Raw genomic sequence first — 17,653 nt, 5'->3', positions numbered from 1 at the left:
GAAAACCAACCTTTGGCAGCCTTGGGATCTGTTTTCAAATGATAGAAAAATGCTTAGTCACATGGGAGGATTTCTCATGACTCTACAAAGATATAGGTATTTATTGTTTTCTACTGTTTGATTTTTATATATGTCCATATGCTCCATGATAAAAGTTTTTAAAAAACTTTTTAAAGAACTGCAAAGACCACAGAGAACATGGATTTGTGGATCAACATAGTACAGAAACACAGATTGTGAAAGAAATATTCAACTTCAGCCACTGCGGCTATTTGCTTTTTGTACCTACCTGGGTCTCGCTGCAAAACAGCGCCCTGAGCACAGCTGATCCTGCACTTGCAAGTCCCCTAGGAGACAGTCAGACCTGTTGTCACCCTTCCTGTAGTCTGCAGATGATGCCCAGATGTTGTGACCCTTGGATGCAGAGAGGCCATGAAGCCTCAGGAGAAGGGGATAAAACTTTTAATGGCTCTGGGATTTAGTGGACGCCCACCTCCACCACCTCCAGATCAATATTCTCCCCACAGCCTGCAAGCCTAGAGCTCCCAGTGTGTTCTTAGCCAGAGGTCCTTGATCAAGGGCAGTCTCCCAGATAAAAGTCCCCTTCACTGTGAGCCCACTGCCCCATGTGGGGCTGTCCTGTCACTGGCTGTCTGACCCCCAGCAGGCATGTGGCTGTGTACTCTCCTTCCTGTTCTCTTTGGCTGTCTCTCTGATTCAGCCTTTTCTGCAACAAGAGTCTGGCTGTTTCCAAGGCAGAGGCCTCACTTTGATCGTCCTGGAGATGTAATAGTGGGGGGCAGCTTCTCCATCTTTGACCTCTCTATTGGCTAACCTGTCTGACTTCACTGCCCCACCATCTGGGCTTCTGGTTTCAGGGTAAGTGCTGGATGTGGGATAGGAACCTCTGAAATCCAGAAGCAGCTTTTCAAGCCCTTGTGAAACCTTAGATAAGTGATTGATTCTCAGAATTCCAGCTACGTTTCTCTGTGTATACATGCAATAGCTCTGGTGCTCTCCTTTATATCACGTCTGTCTGTCTGTCTGTCTGTCTGTCTTTCTCGTTTGTACCAGACTGAAGTATAGGCTGTTCATGTACTGACTGTAATGTATGTGCTCCACAGGCCAGGCTAGGATTCTTGATTCTTTTGTATGTCCTTGGTTCCTAAAGTAGTCTTTAGGTAGGTGTGTTTGTTGAATGAATTCATGTGAAAATAATAAATTTTTATCACTTAACAGCCTTAATCCTTTATCTGCACTGTATTCCATTTGCTTATTCTTTTTTCTAAGGGTCATGTAGTCTCCAATTCAGTAGGTAGTCAACGATGACCCTGAATTTCTGTTCCTTTTGCTGCTATCTCCTGGTTGCTGTGATTATAGGAGTGTATAACCACACTGACTTTATGAGGTGCTGCAGATCCAACTCTATGAAAAGATCCCAAAACACAACTCCCTCCACCCTTTTGGATTTTTTTCTCCAGCTTTCCAATATACTGTTACACACAGTAGTGTCTAACACAAGCTTTTTCGTTATTATTATTTCTTAAGTGGCTGTATTTGGCTTTTTTTATTTCTATCAATAGCTGAGTATAGAGTATATGTCTGTACTCCTTGCACTTAGAAAACTGAGGCACAAGAATTGTTAGTTTCAGGCAACTTTGGGTTACTTAATGAGACCTGAGTCAAAAGGGTTGTTAGAGTATTTTCTAAAGAAACTGCTATCATTTTGTATTCAGCCTCAAAATGCAAGAGAGTTTCACTTCTGCATTTTCACATTTAACATCTGTTTAACAACTTTAAAATATTTTTGAGACAGTATTCCACTTTGTTCTGAGATGACCTTGGAACTCTTTGTGTGGTTCAGGCTAGCATCAAATACAGGACTACCAGCATGAACCACCACACTGGATACACTGGCTATCCTGTTTTTTTTTTTTTTTAAGACATTGTCTAACTATGTAGATGAGGCTAGCCTAGAAATCACTATATTCCTGCCTCCCCAACCTGAGAGCTGGAATCAAAAGTGTGTGCCTCCATACCTGGATCCCATGTTGTTTTTTAAACCAATGGGTAATAATGTTATGTATGTATTGGGTACGGTGCAATATTTTAATAAATGTACACATTATAGAATGATTAATAATGCTTACCCCACTCAGAAACCCATCACTTTGTGTACTTATTTTTTGGTGATGTGAACATTTCAAATCTAATGTGGGAAGCAGAGACAGGTCTACTGAAAGTGAAGGTCTTAGGGGCTGAAGAAATGCCTATGTTGGTCACGTGTCTGCTGTGCAAGCATGAAGACCTGAGTTTGATTCCTAGCACCCAGGTGAACACCTAGCATGTCGAACCTGGTTAGGAATAGTTAGACAGGCAGATTCCAAAGGTCACTGGCCAGCCTATCTGAATGGATGAGGTCCATGTCAGTGGGATAACCTGTCTCAAAAATAAGATGGAAAGGGCTATTGAGATGCCCTGTGGGGTCAAGTGCTTGGCATGCAAGCTTCATGGATGACCTGAGCCCTCCCTGAAACTCACATACAAATGGAAGGAGAGAATTGACTCACAAAGCTGTTTTCTGTCCTCCATGTGTTGTAGCATGTTTTGGACTACGGATCCATCATATACACACATGCACACAGAATAATATTTTTAAAAGGTGGAGAAGCAATTGAGTAAGATATCCTGAAATCCCATCAGTCTTCCCTCCAAGGGGAAGTACCCATGCACACACGTACCAACTCTCTCTCTCTCTCTCTCTCTCTCTCTCTCTCTCTCTCTCTCTCTCTCTCTCTCTCACACACACACACACACACACACACACACACACACACACACAACACACACACATGCTGAGCATGGTTGAAAAAGATACTAGAAGTCAATCTTGGCCTGAAACTTATGTGCATACATATACTCACATAAAAGGAGTTCAATATTATTCTAGGCTATATAGTGACTATGAGGTCAGACTGGGTGATATGGAGACTCTGCTTCAAAATGAAAACAAATATACTTTCAACATTAACCTTTTAAAAATTAATTAAAATTTAGTAACATTAATTCTATGTGATGGCACTTGCTTTTAATCTCAGCACTCAGGAGGCAGAGGCAGGTGGATATCTTTGAATTCCAGGCCAACCACGGCCTCACAGAGAGACCCTGTTTCTACAGCACCCCCATATATATACATATATGTATGCACTCTATTCCCTCCAACATTTCCCATATGCCCCCTCCCTTCAAATTTATGGCTTTTTGTAGCCGGAAGTTTCCTCTGGTCCTGCTCGGCCTGTGGTTTCTCAGCCGCTTATAAAATAATCATTCATTGGCTTAATATTAATTGTAAACTATATGGTCTGTGACTCAGGCTTCTTACTAGTTAGCACTTACAACTTAAATTAACCCATTTCTAGTAATCTGTGTATTGCCACGTGTTCTGTGGCTGTACTAGTATCCCATTATATGTTGCTCCTTGGGTGGCTGGCTCAGAGTCTCTCTCTGCCTTTCTTCTTCCTGTCTCTCTTCTTGGGTTTCCCACCTACCTCTAAGCTGCCTTGCCATAGGACAAAACAACTTTATTTATTAGCCAATGGGAGCAACACATATTCACAGCATACAGAAAGACATCCCACAGCAGGCTTTTATTCTTTTATTATTATTGATTTATAGATATGCAAACAATATATAAACAAATATATAAAGGTAGCCTGTTGAGTCCATTTAGTGTTGCTTTTGTATATTTTAAAGTTTTATTACATTTGTTTTTTGAAGTTATCATATGTGTATGTGCATTTGTTTATTCTCATTCCCCCAGCCTCTTTTCCTTCTACACCTGACATTCCCTCCTCTTTACTACAGGTCCTTTTCCCACATTCATGCCTTTTTTGTTTTGTGACCCACTGATTTTAACCATGGCTGCAGTTTGGAACTGTCCCCTGAAGCTTGGTGGGTTCACCGGTTGCGTACATGACTGAAGACAATGTGTGTCTTTTCCTCAAAATATATTAATTGCCAATAGTTCAGCAGAAAAGAGTAGGTCCACACAAGGAATTTTCCAGTGTATAATTGGCTGCTGACAGGCTCACATGTCTGCAATGTCTTGAGTCATGTCCTGAAGACAGCATTTCACATCTCTTCTCCCTGTCTTCTGGCTCTTAGGTTAAGCACTTCAGAAATAGATGTTAGTTTCTATTGATTGTAACCAACCGTAGTATGTGTTTTAGCTAGGGATTCTATTGCTGTGAAAAGACACCATGACCATGTCAACTATTATAAACAAAACATTTAATAGAAGTGGCAGCTTACAGTTCCAGAGTTTCAGTCCATTAGCATCATTACAGGGAGCATGGCGGTGTTCAGTGGGCATGGTGCTGGCTACATCTTGATCAGAAGGCTAACAGGAAGTTGCCTGGGACACTGAGCAAAGCTTAAGCAAAGGAGACCTCAAAGTCAGCCTCCACAATGACACACTTCCTCCAACAAGGTCATGCCTACTCCAACAAAGTCATACCTCTTAATAGTGCCACTCCCTATGAGCTTATGGGGGTCAATTACATTCAAATTGCTACACTACACATTAGATTTGTTTCTGTGTTTCCTTGAGACAAAATTTCTTTATGTATCTCTGGCTTCCTGGGTGTAGCTATGTAATCCATTCTGGTCTCCAACTCACAAAGATCCACCTACCTCTGCCTCCTGAGTCCTTGCATTAAAAAAGTATGCCACCACACCCAGATTATTTAATACATCTTCAATTATTCCTCCTGTCTTCTTTTTTATTTTTTTTAAATTTTATAATTAATTTAATTTTACATATCAGCCACGGATTCCCCTGTCCTCCCTTCTCCCGCCCCTCCCACTGCGCTCCCCCCCAATTCATCCCCCATCCCATCTCCTCCAGAGCAAGGACTGCCCTGGGGATTCAGCTCAGCCTGGTAGATTCAGTCGAGGCAGGTCCAGTCCCCTCCTCCCTTCACCCAGGCTGAGCAAAGTGTCCCAGTATAGGCCCCAGGCTCCAAAAAGTCACCTCATGTACTAAGGACAGGTCCGGTAACACTGCCTGGAGGCCTCCCAAACAGTTCAAGCTAATCAACTGTCTCACTTATCCAGAGGGCCTGATCCAGTTCCATGGGGGCGCCTCAGCTATTGGTTCATAGTTCATGTGTTTCCGCTAGTTTGGCTATTTGTGCATGTGCTTTTTGCATTCATGGTCTCAACATCTCTCATTCATACAATCTCTCCTCTCTTGCCGATTGGACTCCCAGAGCTCCACCTGGGGCCTGGCTGTGGTTCTCTGCATCTGCTTCCATCAGCCATTGGATGAGAGTTCTATCCTGACAGGGTGTTTGGCCATCCTATCACCAGAGTAGGTCAGTTTGGGCTTTCTCTTGACCATCGCTAGTAGTCTATTGTGGCTGTATCTTTGTGGATTTCTGGGGACCTCGCTAGCACTTTGCTTCTTCCTATTCCCATGGGGTCTTCATTTACCATGGTCTCCTATTCCTTGTTCTCCCTCTCTGTTCTTGATCCAGCTGGGATCTCCTGCTCCCCTAAACTCTCTTTCCCCCAACCCTTGCCCTTCTTTACCCATCCCCCCTCCCCCCGCCATGAGCAGTTTGTTCATGTAGATCTCATCCATTTCTCTGTAGTTGGGAGATCCCTGTGTCTTTCTTAGGGTCCCCTTTACTAGGTAGCCTCCCTGGAGTTGTGAGTAGCAGTCTAGTCATCCATTGTTTTACATCTAGTATCCACTTATGAGTGAGTACATATGATGTTTGTCTTTCTGAGTCTGGGTTACCTCACTCAGGAAGATTTTTTCTAGATCCATCCATTTGCCTGCAAATCTCATGATGCCATTGTTTTTCTCTGCTGAGTAGTACTCCATTGTGTACATGTACCACATTTTCATTTATCCATTCTTCATTTGAGGGACATCTAGGTTGTTTCCAGGTTCTGGCTATTACAAACAATGCTGATATGAACATAGCTGAGCATGTGGCATTGTCTTCCTGTCTTCTTAAACTGTCCCCTCTGATTACTGTCTCCTCATTCCCTCTGGCTCCCCTTTATGTATTCTGAAGTGTACTCCTCTACACATCTGTGTACAAGTATTTGTGGAGATGTAGGTTTTACATGTATCCCTTGAGTCACTGTGTTTATTCTTGTTCCATTTACTCCATCATGGATGATGAATGTGGGTTTCTCTTTCCCTCAGAGTTTCCAACTGGGGCTACCGGGTGGCCCAGAGTTTCGTCTTTGCCATCGAGGAGATTAATAGGAGTGCTCACTTGTTGCCCAATGTGACCCTGGGCTTCTCTATTCGAAACTCTGGGGACACAGTGCATGGAGCCCTCCATGAGACAATGAGCTTTCTCACGAGGCAGCAGGAGCCCATCCCCAACTACACATGCCAGCATGGCTCTCCTCAGGCTGCCTTGGTTGGGGACACACGGTCATCCCTGTCTGTCTCCATGGCCAGACTTCTGGGACTGTACAAGTTTCCCCAGGTGAGTTGCTGAAAGTCTCCTTCCTTCCTGACTGTAGTGCAATCCCTTACTGATGATAGTGAAAACACTGGTGATGGTCACAGTAGTGAGCAGCTCTACTGTGGAATCCCTTACTGATGGTAGTGAAAACAGTGGTGATGGTCACAGTAGTGAGCAGCTCTACTGTGCAATCCCTTACTGATGGTAGTGAAAACGGTGGTGATGGTCACAGTAGTGAGCAGCTCTACTGTGCAATCCCTTACTGATGGTAGTGAAAACGGTGGTGATGGTCACAGTAGTGAGCAGCTCTACTCTGCAATCCCTTACTGATGGTAGTGAAAATGGTGGTGATGGTCACAGTAGTGAGCAGCTCTACTGTGCAATCCCTTACTGATGATAGTGAAAACGGTGGTGATGGTCACAGTAGTGAGCAGCTCTGCTGTGCAATCCCTTACTGATGGTAGTGAAAACAGTGGTGATGGTCACAGTAGTGAGCAGCTCTACTGTGGAATCCCTTACTGATGGTAGTGAAAATGATGGTGATGGTCACAGTAGTGAGCAGCTCTACTGTGCAATCCCTTACTGATGGTAGTGAAAACAGTGGTGATGGTCACAGTAGTGAGCAGCTCTACTGTGGAGCCAGGTTTCCTGCAAATATTCTCCGTGTCTAACACGGTTCTTTTCCATGTATCGATACATTGATGAAGTAACTGAGAAAGTTCTTTTTCATTAAAAAGTATTTTTAAAGATTTACTTATTTTTTAATGGGCATGAGTATTTTGACTTCATGTATATATGTATGTACCACATGTGTACCTGATGCCTATGGAAGTCATAAAAGATCATTGGGATCCCTAGAAGTGGAGTGGCAGATGTTGATTCTGGGAAGTGAACCCAGGTTGTCTGAAACAACAGTAATACTGTTAAACACTGCACCATCTATCTAGCCCCTTATCTATTATTATTATTATTATTATTATTATTAATGTGTATGTACACTTAACACTAGAGCCATGGTGCCCATGTGGAGGTCAGAAGACAACTCTTGGGAGTCAGTTCTCTTCTCAAATCAGGATGCTCAAGTACTTTCCTGAAAATTATTGATGTTTTAAAATTTAATATACATATATGAGTATGTGTTGGAGTCTATGCCACAGGTACAGGAGGAAGCCTGAAGAGGGTATCAGATTTCCCAGAGGTGGAGTTACAGGCAGATGTGAGGAACCTGATGTGGGTGTTGGAAATGGAACATGCGTCCTCTGCAAGAACAACATAGGCTCTTAACTGTTGAGCCATGTCTCCATCCCTTCCTTCCCACATTTAAACCAGATCATCAGCCCACGCCTAAGTCCAGATCTCATTCATTCTTCTATCCTGGCTCTTCTTTGACAGGTCAGTTATTCATCCTCACTACCCATCCTCAGTGACAAGATCCAGTTCCCATCTTTCATGCGTACTGTGGCTAGTGACCTCACATCTTCCCTTGCAGTGACTCAGCTGATAATTCACTTTCAGTGGTCCTGGGTGATCGTTCTGGCCCATGATGATGACTTTGGGCAGCAGGCCAGCTCTCTGGCCACTCAGGAGCTGAGCACAGCTGGTGTGTGCATTGAGGTCATCCTCCATGTTCCTTCCCTTGAGTCTTTGGGGAAGATTGAAGAGATTGTCCAGACGATGCAAAAATCCACAGCCAGGGTTGTTCTGGTTTTCCTAAGCAATTCTAATTTCCAGCTCATCCTGTATGGCTTACTGGACGTTGCTGTCTCAGGCCATGTCTGGGTCAGCAAGGACACTCTGCACATGGCTCTTGCCCTGACCATTCCAGGCATTTCCCGGGTATTACACAGCACCTTTGGTCTTCTGTATCACAGCAGCAGAGCAACTGGCTTCCCTGAGTTCCTTGCTCACCTGCGGCCCAGCCAGACCCCAGAAGACATGTTCATAAAGAAGTTTTGGGAGTTCACCTTTGATTGTACATGGCCCCACCAGAGCAGCACAATGACAGACGGTGTCCAGTTGTGCTCAGGGAATGAGAGTCTGAAAAACAAGCAGTATGCTTTCCCAGAAGTGAGTAAAATTGATGTTGCTTACACAGCTGTCTACAGTATTGCTCATGCCCTGCAAGACATGATAACCCATGGGCACCAGCATGGGAAAGTTACAGACTCTCAGGACCTCCAGCCCTGGCAGGTGAGAGAGGCATGTGTGGAGTGAGTGATTCAGGTATGTTTGGGGAAGAGGACATTGGTTCCAACTAGGCTATAGAGGTAAAGCTGACTGCATGCATGCTCCAGCAAGGATGCCTCCTATTTGTAACTGAGAGGCATTTTAGAAAGAACAACGGACAAGGATTCCATGCTATGTTTGTGATCTCAGATGAGTCAAGTCCCTGTGGCTTTGCCTAACTTAGCAAATACAGGATGCCTAGTAAAGTTAATATTTCAGGTAACAGTGAATAGATTTTTTATATCTCAAATTTATGCTTTGATAAAAAGTGAATGACTTTCAGTATAGACATGCTGCAAATCAGAATTTCAAACAGATATCCAATGCTATTTATTTATTTTTTGTTTTTTGATATATGGTACATGTATGTGGGCACATGTGTGTGGGCATGGAGACACATGTAGTGGGGAGCACATTCATGTGTACAACATGTGGGAAGGTCTGAGGATAATGAGGAGTCACCTTTCAATCCTCTTCTATCTTGCTTTGGGACAGGGTCTCTCACTCAAACCCAGAACTTGTTGATGTGTCTAGTCTTGCTAGCCAGGTTGTACTGGGCATCTCCTTTCTCTACCTTCTGAGGATGTAAGTAGAGATTGGCTTCCACATCCACTGACATTTACATGGGTTCTGGGGATCTGAAGTCTGATCCTCAAGCTTTGATGACCAGTGCTATAATCCCAGAGCCATCTCCTAAGCCCTTACTTATTTTTCTATTTTAGAAATATTATTTGATAATTTTATATACTCACACACATATATAAATTTACATATGTTTGTCATTTCCCCCAGTCTTTATCTATCTATCTATCTATCTATCTATCTATCTATCTATCTATCTATCTATCCATCCATCCATCCTTCTTTCCTTCCTTCCTTCTCTCTCTCTCTCTCTCTCTTCCTTCCTTCCTTTCCTTCCTTCCTTCCTTCCTTCCTTCCTTTCTTTCTCCAATTCATTTATGGGAGCCTAGGCACAGATGTGTAAGGGATCCCTTGGAAGACTAGTTGTTCCGTGGTGAGGTCACCAGTGAGCGTGGTGGCCAATGAAGGTGAGCATGTTCATTACTTTCACTCAGATGACCTGAGTCTCTTCTGTGTGCCTGGTGAAGGTACAGGTGGTTTTAAACCAGATAGAGAATGATAGCTGTTGTTGGGTTTTTCTTGAGGGTAACAGATTAAAAATTACAAGAGGCCAGATTTTGTGGTCATTCCTGCCATTTTAGCACACAGGACGTTGAGGCCAGAGAAGCCCCAGTTCAAGAACCACCTGAACTATAAGCAAGATCATATCACAAAATAAAAATATGTGAGTATGAAGAAGTCCGTGTGTATTCTATGAACAAGTTGTAAAGTAGAGGAAGGCTGAGGAGTGAGTGAAGGGAAATGAAAGGCTGCAGAAATTCTCTCTGTCAGGAAATACCTGAGTTCCAGACAAGAGGATGTAACTCTCACCATGGGTAGAAGTGATAGCATTGCAGATGGCAGGGACAGCATGTGTCAAGACCCTAGAATGGAGCAAATAGAAGAGCAACATGGGAAGGACTGATGAATAATGGGAGACTGGTTGGAGTGAATGGGTGGTCTAGGTGGGCTGGGGAAGTCTGTGGAAGTCCTGCTAGGATTTGGAGTCTACTGAGTGTGATGGGAAGACTGAGGACAGTAGTGCACAGCCAAATGAGACCCTGGAGCAGGAACCACATTGTCATGTTTTTGGGTTTAATTTTAAGGTTGTTGAGGTGACTCAGTGGGTAATGGCACTTGTCCACAAGCATAAGTTGGATTCCTGAGTCCACCATGACAGCAGGAGAGAACATTCCAGAGAACTGTTCTCTGAATTTACACCATGAACTTCACACACACACACACACACACACACACACACACACACACACAGAGACAGAGAGACAGAGACAGAGAGACACAGAGAGACACAGAGAGAGAGAGACAGACAGAGGTTTAAAATTATCAGGATTGATTATTATGAATTATTACTTTATTAAAGTTAGAACATTTTTGTTAGTTTGAAAATTTCAGGTCCTCAATCTCCCTCTTGCCTAGTGGAGCCAGGTCTTGGTTGAAGTGGCACTGTATCACTTCAGAGACCATTGGCATGTGGTAGTTTGGATAAAACACCTGACTGGTTCTTGCCAAGGTACAGTGTCTCCCTTCCTTCCTCAGCTGCTTCATGCCCTCAGGAAGGTGCACTTCAAGACTCCTGATGGAAGCGAGATTATGTTTGATGCCAATGGAGATTTGGTGACAAAATTTGACATTTTTCAAGGGAAGAAGACCCCCAAGGGTGTATTTCACTCGGTCCATGTGGGTATGATAGACCCTCAGGTCTCTTCAGGGAGCAAGATGATGATCTATTTGAAAGAGGAACTTCGAGTGAGTTGCTTGAATACAGGGATGACTCTTGTCTGAGAGTGTTACAATCACAGGGCAAATCCAAGCCCAGGGCTCCTCACTCTGCTTGTGCATTTAGTTGATGCAGCTCTGGATGGGCCAGTCAGTTATAATTGGCTATGCTGTTTACCTCACAACAGATCTTTCTCTGAATGATATTGATTCACCAGCAAAAATGACCTGACAACACTGCATGGCAGCACTTTGTAATGTCTGCCAATATTTAAAATTGTTCTTCAAGTTGTATTTGCATATATGAATTATTCCCAGTATGTTATTTGTGTAGTATGTTTATGCCTGGTGCTTGTGGATGCTGCTGAGGGCACTGGATCCTCTAGAACTGGAGTTACAGTGTGAGCTGCTGTATGAATGCTGGAAATTGTACCCTCCTCTTCTGGAAAAGCCACCAGTAATCTGAACCACTGAGCCTTCTCTCCTGCCCCATACCTCTAATTGTTGATATAGGAGCCCCAGAGAGATTGGAAAGAGAACTCATCACAATGTTTAAGTATGTTTTTTAATCCCTTAGCCATGCAAGCCAGGGATGTAGCCCTTCCTCAATTACACTCAAAGGTACATCTTCAGTCTGGTATCTGCTGGAATAGACATTTTTCTGAAAGGTATCTCATCTAGTGGGCTGTGTGGAAACTGTTCTTGCTGCTTCTCAGAATGTGAAGCATCTATATCCGTGGAGAGTCACTGGTGATACTGTGCTCACTGTTACTAGGTGCCCAGCTCTGTCTGCAGTGAAAGCTGCCTTCCAGGGTTCAGCCAAGTGCCTAGGCTGGGAGTCCCCCACTGCTGTTTTGATTGCAGTCCCTGCCCTGAGGGACAGTTTGCAGACCAAAGAGGTAAGGGCATGTGGAGCTGGAATTTGAGGGTCAAGAGGGCACTGTGAGCCTCCTGTACGTGTCCATTGTCTTTGTTACTGTTCTACTGCTGTGAAGAGACACCCTGACCAAGGCAACTTCCAAAAGAAAAACATTTAGCTGAAGGCTTCCTCCTTAGAGTATCAAAGGGTAAGTCCATGACCATCATGGCAGGAAACATGAAATCAGGCAGGCAGTCACGGCGCTTCAGTAGCAGCTAAGATTTTACCTTATGATCTACAGGTAACAGGCAGGCAGAGAGGTGAAAAATGTGCCTTGTGTGGGATTTAATGTTCAGTGGCCACCCCAAGTGCCACCCATCATCCAGCAATGCTACACCTCCCAATCTATCCCCAAGAGTCCACCAATTAGCAACTAAACATTCAAAACTATGAGGCTATGGGGGCCATTCTCAGTCAACCCGCCACACCCGTCCACTGAGATGTTGCCCAATCTTTGCTTTCCTGTGGAACACCAACTAGAACGATAGGCTTATCGTTGTTCTTAGTTAAAAGCTTTATCAAGACAGACAAGTGTAGGGACCATAATTTGGCTGCGGAATGAATTCTCCCCTAGCAAACATTGCATATCTTTGCCCCCCCCCCAATTAACAAACAGGCATAAGCTACTTTCACAAGCTCTATTGGTCCTGTAATAGAACCTTAGCTTTTGCTCACACTGATGAATTTAATTTGCTTTTTCAACCTCTTGTAAGTGGAAGTGCATGGTAAATGTTCTTTTGTGATTTCCTTCCTCCTCTGTATTAGTGGGGTTCAGTCCAGAGGTTGAATGGCAGCTCACCGCCACATCCCATACTGTTTGAGCTACAGAACTTTTTCCTTTACCATCCTAAAAGCTTGAAATGCAAAGCAAAGTTATCATCAGGGTTGGTGTTGTGTGTAGCCTCACTCTTGCCCTGGTACAGTCATCCCCTCATTGTGTGTGTGTGTGTGTGTGTGTGTGTGTGTGTGTGTGTGTGTGTGTGTGTGTGTGTCCCTCTTTTTTCAGTTTGTTGTTTGGTTTTGAGACAAGGGTTTGCCATGCAGCACTTGCTGGCTTGGAACTCACATGACACCAGTCTGCCTACAAACTGATAGGAATCTACCTGCCTCTGTCTTTCAAGTGCTGAGATTAAAGTCATGTGAAGCTACACCCAGTCTCAACTCGCCATTCTTATTAGAATAGCAGACTTATTGGAATTAGAGTCTACCCTGGTGACCTCATTTAAGCTTTATTAGAAAATCTCCAGCTTGCTTATAGCAAAATACAGTGGCATTTTAGGTGCCAAATAACAGGACTTCACAAAATGAAATTGTGGGCACAACTCAGTTGAAAACATTTGTTAATATGACTAGTTACTGATACCATATTAGGAAAAAATGAAACATTAAAAACTCACATAAGAGACCAGATGTGGTGGCACATTCCTTGAATCTCAGCACTCAGGAGATGGAGACAAGAGGATCTTGGAGATTGTGTCTTGCTATTATAGTCAACTCAGTGATCTCCAGGTTCAATGAGAGATTCAGTCTCAAAAAATATGATCGTGAGGGACTTGCAAGAAGGTTCAGCAGTTAAGAGCATCCATATGAGGACTCACAGCCTTCTGTAACTCCAGTTTCAGGGGATCTGATGCCATCTTCTGACTTCTGCAGGAACCAGGCATACACATGATTTCCATATATATATACACCAAAAAACACTGAACAAATAAATAAGCAATTCCAAGAAAGTTATTGAGACTAGTGAAATGGCCCTTCAGGAAAAGCATTCACTGTCAACCCTGATAGCCTGAGTTCAGCTCCTGAGACCCACCTGGTGAGAGATGAGCACCAAATTCCTGACAGTTGTACTGACTTTCAGGTGCATACCAAGGCACAATACATACACACATCAAAATATACAAATAAGTTTGATTAGAAAAATAAGATGGGGGAAATGATTGAGAAATAATATCTGATAAACTCTGGTCCGGACAAGCATGTGCATCTACTCAAATACATGTACGCACACACAAACCTGCACATAAGGAAACTTACATAAGTTAAATATAGTGGTGCAGGCCTATAATCACAGCATTTGAGGGGATGTGGAAGGAGGCTTAGGAATTCACGGTCAGCCTCTGCTACTCAGCCTGAGTTATATGAGACACTGTTTGAAGACAGAAACAAAATCCTCACATAAAACAGATACAGACTGTGCAGTTTTTTTCTTTTGTGTCTCTGCCTCTAGTATCAGCCATTCCAGCCCTGGTCACCAGGAATAAATCATAAATACATGACTTGATGGAAAGGCTGTAAGAGCACTTAGTGCTTGGGATGCCTTCCTTCAGAGCTGGTGTAGTTCATTTAGTGTTGCAGAAATGATGTCGTGTGTCTCCCATAGACATGAAGAGCTGTCTTCTGTGCCCCAAGGAGCAGTACTCGAGCCACATGAGAGACCATTGCCTGCCCAGGACAGAGATCTTCCTGGCCTTTGAGGAACCTCTGGGATTCATGCTGGCTTTGGTGGCACTCTTCCTGGCTGGTCTGGCTGTCCTGGTTCTGGGAGTGTTCCTGAAGCACAGAGACAGCCCTGTGGTCAGGGCAAACAACAGAAGTCTCAGCTACTTACTCCTGCTCTCTCTTTGCCTCTGTGCCCTGTGTGCCTTGCTGTTCCTTGGGCGACCCAGTGTCTCGACGTGTCTCCTCCGTCAGACCACCTTTGCTGTGGTGTTCACGGTGGCCGTGTCCTCTGTTCTGGCCAAGACTCTCACAGTGGTCCTGGCCTTCAGGGTCACCAGGCCAGGGGACAGGATCCGGGTATGCCTGAGCCCTGGGGCTTCCACTTCAGTGGTCCTTATTGCTTCCTTCATGCAGGTTGTTCTTTGTGGGGTCTGGCTGGCCACCTCCCCACCATTCCCAGACAGGGATATGGTCTCAGAGCCCCAGCACATTGTCATCCAGTGCCAGGAGGGTTCTGGCACCATCTTCTTCTGTGTGTTGGGCTACTTGGGATCATTGGCAGTGGGTACCTTCTCTGTGGCCTTTTTGGCCAGGGGCCTGCCAGATGTCTTCAATGAGACTAAGTTCCTGACCTTCAGCATGCTGCTCTTCTGCAGTGTCTGGATAGCCTTCCTGCCCCTGTACCACAGTGCCCGGGGCAAGTCCACTGTGGCTGTAGAGATCTTCTCCATCCTGGCCTCCACTGCTGGCCTTCTGGGTGGCATCTTCATCCCCAAGTGCTACATCATCTTGCTGAAACCAGAGAGGAACACCCCTGCCTGGCTAAGGCAAGGCCACCAGGCACATCAGGAGAGGCAGAGTGAGATGCTCCAGAGAAGGTGTCTCCCCAGATCCATGCCACAAACCTTTATTACCCGTTTCTCGGGGAATTCACCAGGACCAGCCATGTGATTTTGTCTCATTTTTTTTGTGGAGATCAAAAGGTGTTTAAAAGACAGATCATGATTAAAGTGAGAAACTTTTAACAAAACACTCATGAATATCACTTGATGGTAGGGCCACATAGATGGTCATTTATTATTCTCTATGTATTGCTAAAATTTATCACAATTGAGATAGTTAGAAAGGGGAGCTGGCAAGATGGCTCAATGGTTAGAAGCACTTACCATTAAACTTGGCAACCTGGGTTTGATACAGAGGATCCAGAAGAGAGGTGACATTACTAACTTGTGTTGTCTCCGCTTGCTAACGGAAGCACCTCCTATTTGCATAGCACCTCCTATTTGCATACACACAAAATATAAATGTAAATCATGAAAAGGGTAATGAAGTGATGATGATCTCAAGTGTTGCTGAGGGTGTGAGGAGTTGACAGGCTGATCATTGATCTCTCCTTTTTGTTTTGAGATCATTAGTAGTGGGGATTGAACCTTTCACTTGCAGTTACTGCACAGACTTATCATGTGATTTAGCAATCATATATATATATATATATATATATATATATATATATATATATATCCAAGAAAAATAAAAACGTGTCGGCAAAGACTGTAAATGAATCTTCAGAGAAGCATTATTTAGGCACTAAAAGTTGAAACACTGGAAATATTTATCAGTTTATGAATGTTTGGTATGACTTACTCATTCCTAGGATGTTATTTGGCATTAAGAAATAATTATATAGAAGAAATAGAATACTGTTTAATATGTGGTTCAATACTGCGAATTTTATACTGAGTTAAGGAAGCTATATAAAGAAAATAATATATTTTAATATTTCAATCTATGAAGAAGCAAACCAGAAAGACATATATTAAAATAGTGTGTTTTTGAGGTTTGTGGAGGGGACATTGGAAGTGAGGAGTGTAGATTAAAGGGTACAGTATTTCTTTCTGGGATGATGAAGGTCTGACATTTGTTTGGTGGGGCTGTAGAATTGGCTCAGTGGTTCAGAGCTCTCATTCCTCCTCCAGAGGCCTCAGTTTGGTTGCCAGAACATAAGTCAGGCACCTCACAGCCACCTGTAATGCCAGCTCCAGTGGATCCAACACCCTGGTCTCTGAGTGCACCTGCATTCATGTGCTCATACTACACCCCATGCTTAATTAAAAAATAACTTGGTAATGGTTGTAAGACTCCACCAATAAGCTAAACACCACTAAATTGTCATCTCCTTTTATTTATTTATTTGGGACCGGCTTTTCCCACATCAACCAGGCTGACTTCAAACTTGTAGCAATCCTCCTGCTTCAGTGTCCTGAGTGTTGAGATTTTAGATGTATTCCCAAACCCGGATAGTTGCATAAAGTAAATGTAAATGGATGAATTTTATACTGTGTGAATTGTATCTCAATAAAGTTTGTTTTTATAAAAAATTATCGATCAATTACAGAGTGTGAATTTCCATTATTTCCTGATTTCTAAGAAAAGATCAAGTAATCTTCATCCCAGAGATGCATGGAGGGCTCAATATACGAAAATCTGTCAGTATAATACACCATATAAACAAACTGAAAGAAAAAAAAAAGCCCACATGATCATCTCATTAGTTGCTGAAAAAGCCTATGATAAAATACAACATCTCTTCATGATAAAGGTCTTGGAGAGATCAGGAATACAAGGAACATATCTAAACATAATATAGGCAATTTACAGCAAGCCAACAGCCAACATCAAATTGAATGGAGAGCAACTCAAAGCAATTCCACTAAAATCAGGAACAAGACAAGGCTCTCCAGTCTTCTCATATCTATTCAATATAGTACTTGAAGCTCTACGTAGAGCAATAAGACAGCAAAAGGATATCAAAGGGATAGAAATTGGATAGGAAGAAGTCAAAGTTTCCCTATTTGCAGATGATGTGATAGTATACGTAAGTTTCCCAAAATTTCTACCTGAGCACTCCTACAGCTGATAAACACCTTCAGCAATATGGTAGGATACCAGATTAATTTAAAAAAATCAGTAACCCCTATATACAAATGATAAATGGGCTGAAAAAGAAATGAGAGAAACATCACCCTTTACAATAGCCACAAGTAATATCCAATACCTTGGAGTAACTCTAACTAAGCAAGAGAAAGACCTCTATGACATGAAATTTAAGTCTCTGAAGATTGAAATGGAAGAAGATATTAGAAAATGGAAAGTTCTCCCATGCTCATGGAAGGGTAGAATCAACATAACAAAAATGACAATCTTAAAAAAAGCAACC

At 43.2% G+C, this 17,653-nt stretch overlaps 1 pseudogene; it reads left to right on the top strand.

The window, feature by feature from the left end:
• LOC128124258 (vomeronasal type-2 receptor 116-like) overlaps window positions 1-15,387 on the top strand; it is a 28,903-nt pseudogene extending 13,516 nt beyond the window's left edge.
• Window positions 15,388-17,653: the final 2,266 nt, after the last annotated feature.

The sequence above is a fragment of the Peromyscus californicus genome, unplaced genomic scaffold (assembly GCF_007827085.1).
Source record: "Peromyscus californicus insignis strain IS unplaced genomic scaffold, ASM782708v3 Scaffold_4__1_contigs__length_199733344, whole genome shotgun sequence".
In the NCBI taxonomy this organism is placed as follows: Eukaryota; Metazoa; Chordata; class Mammalia; order Rodentia; family Cricetidae; genus Peromyscus; species Peromyscus californicus.
Note: the sequence above shows the minus strand (reverse complement) of the source record. Positions and strands in the feature narration are given on the sequence as shown.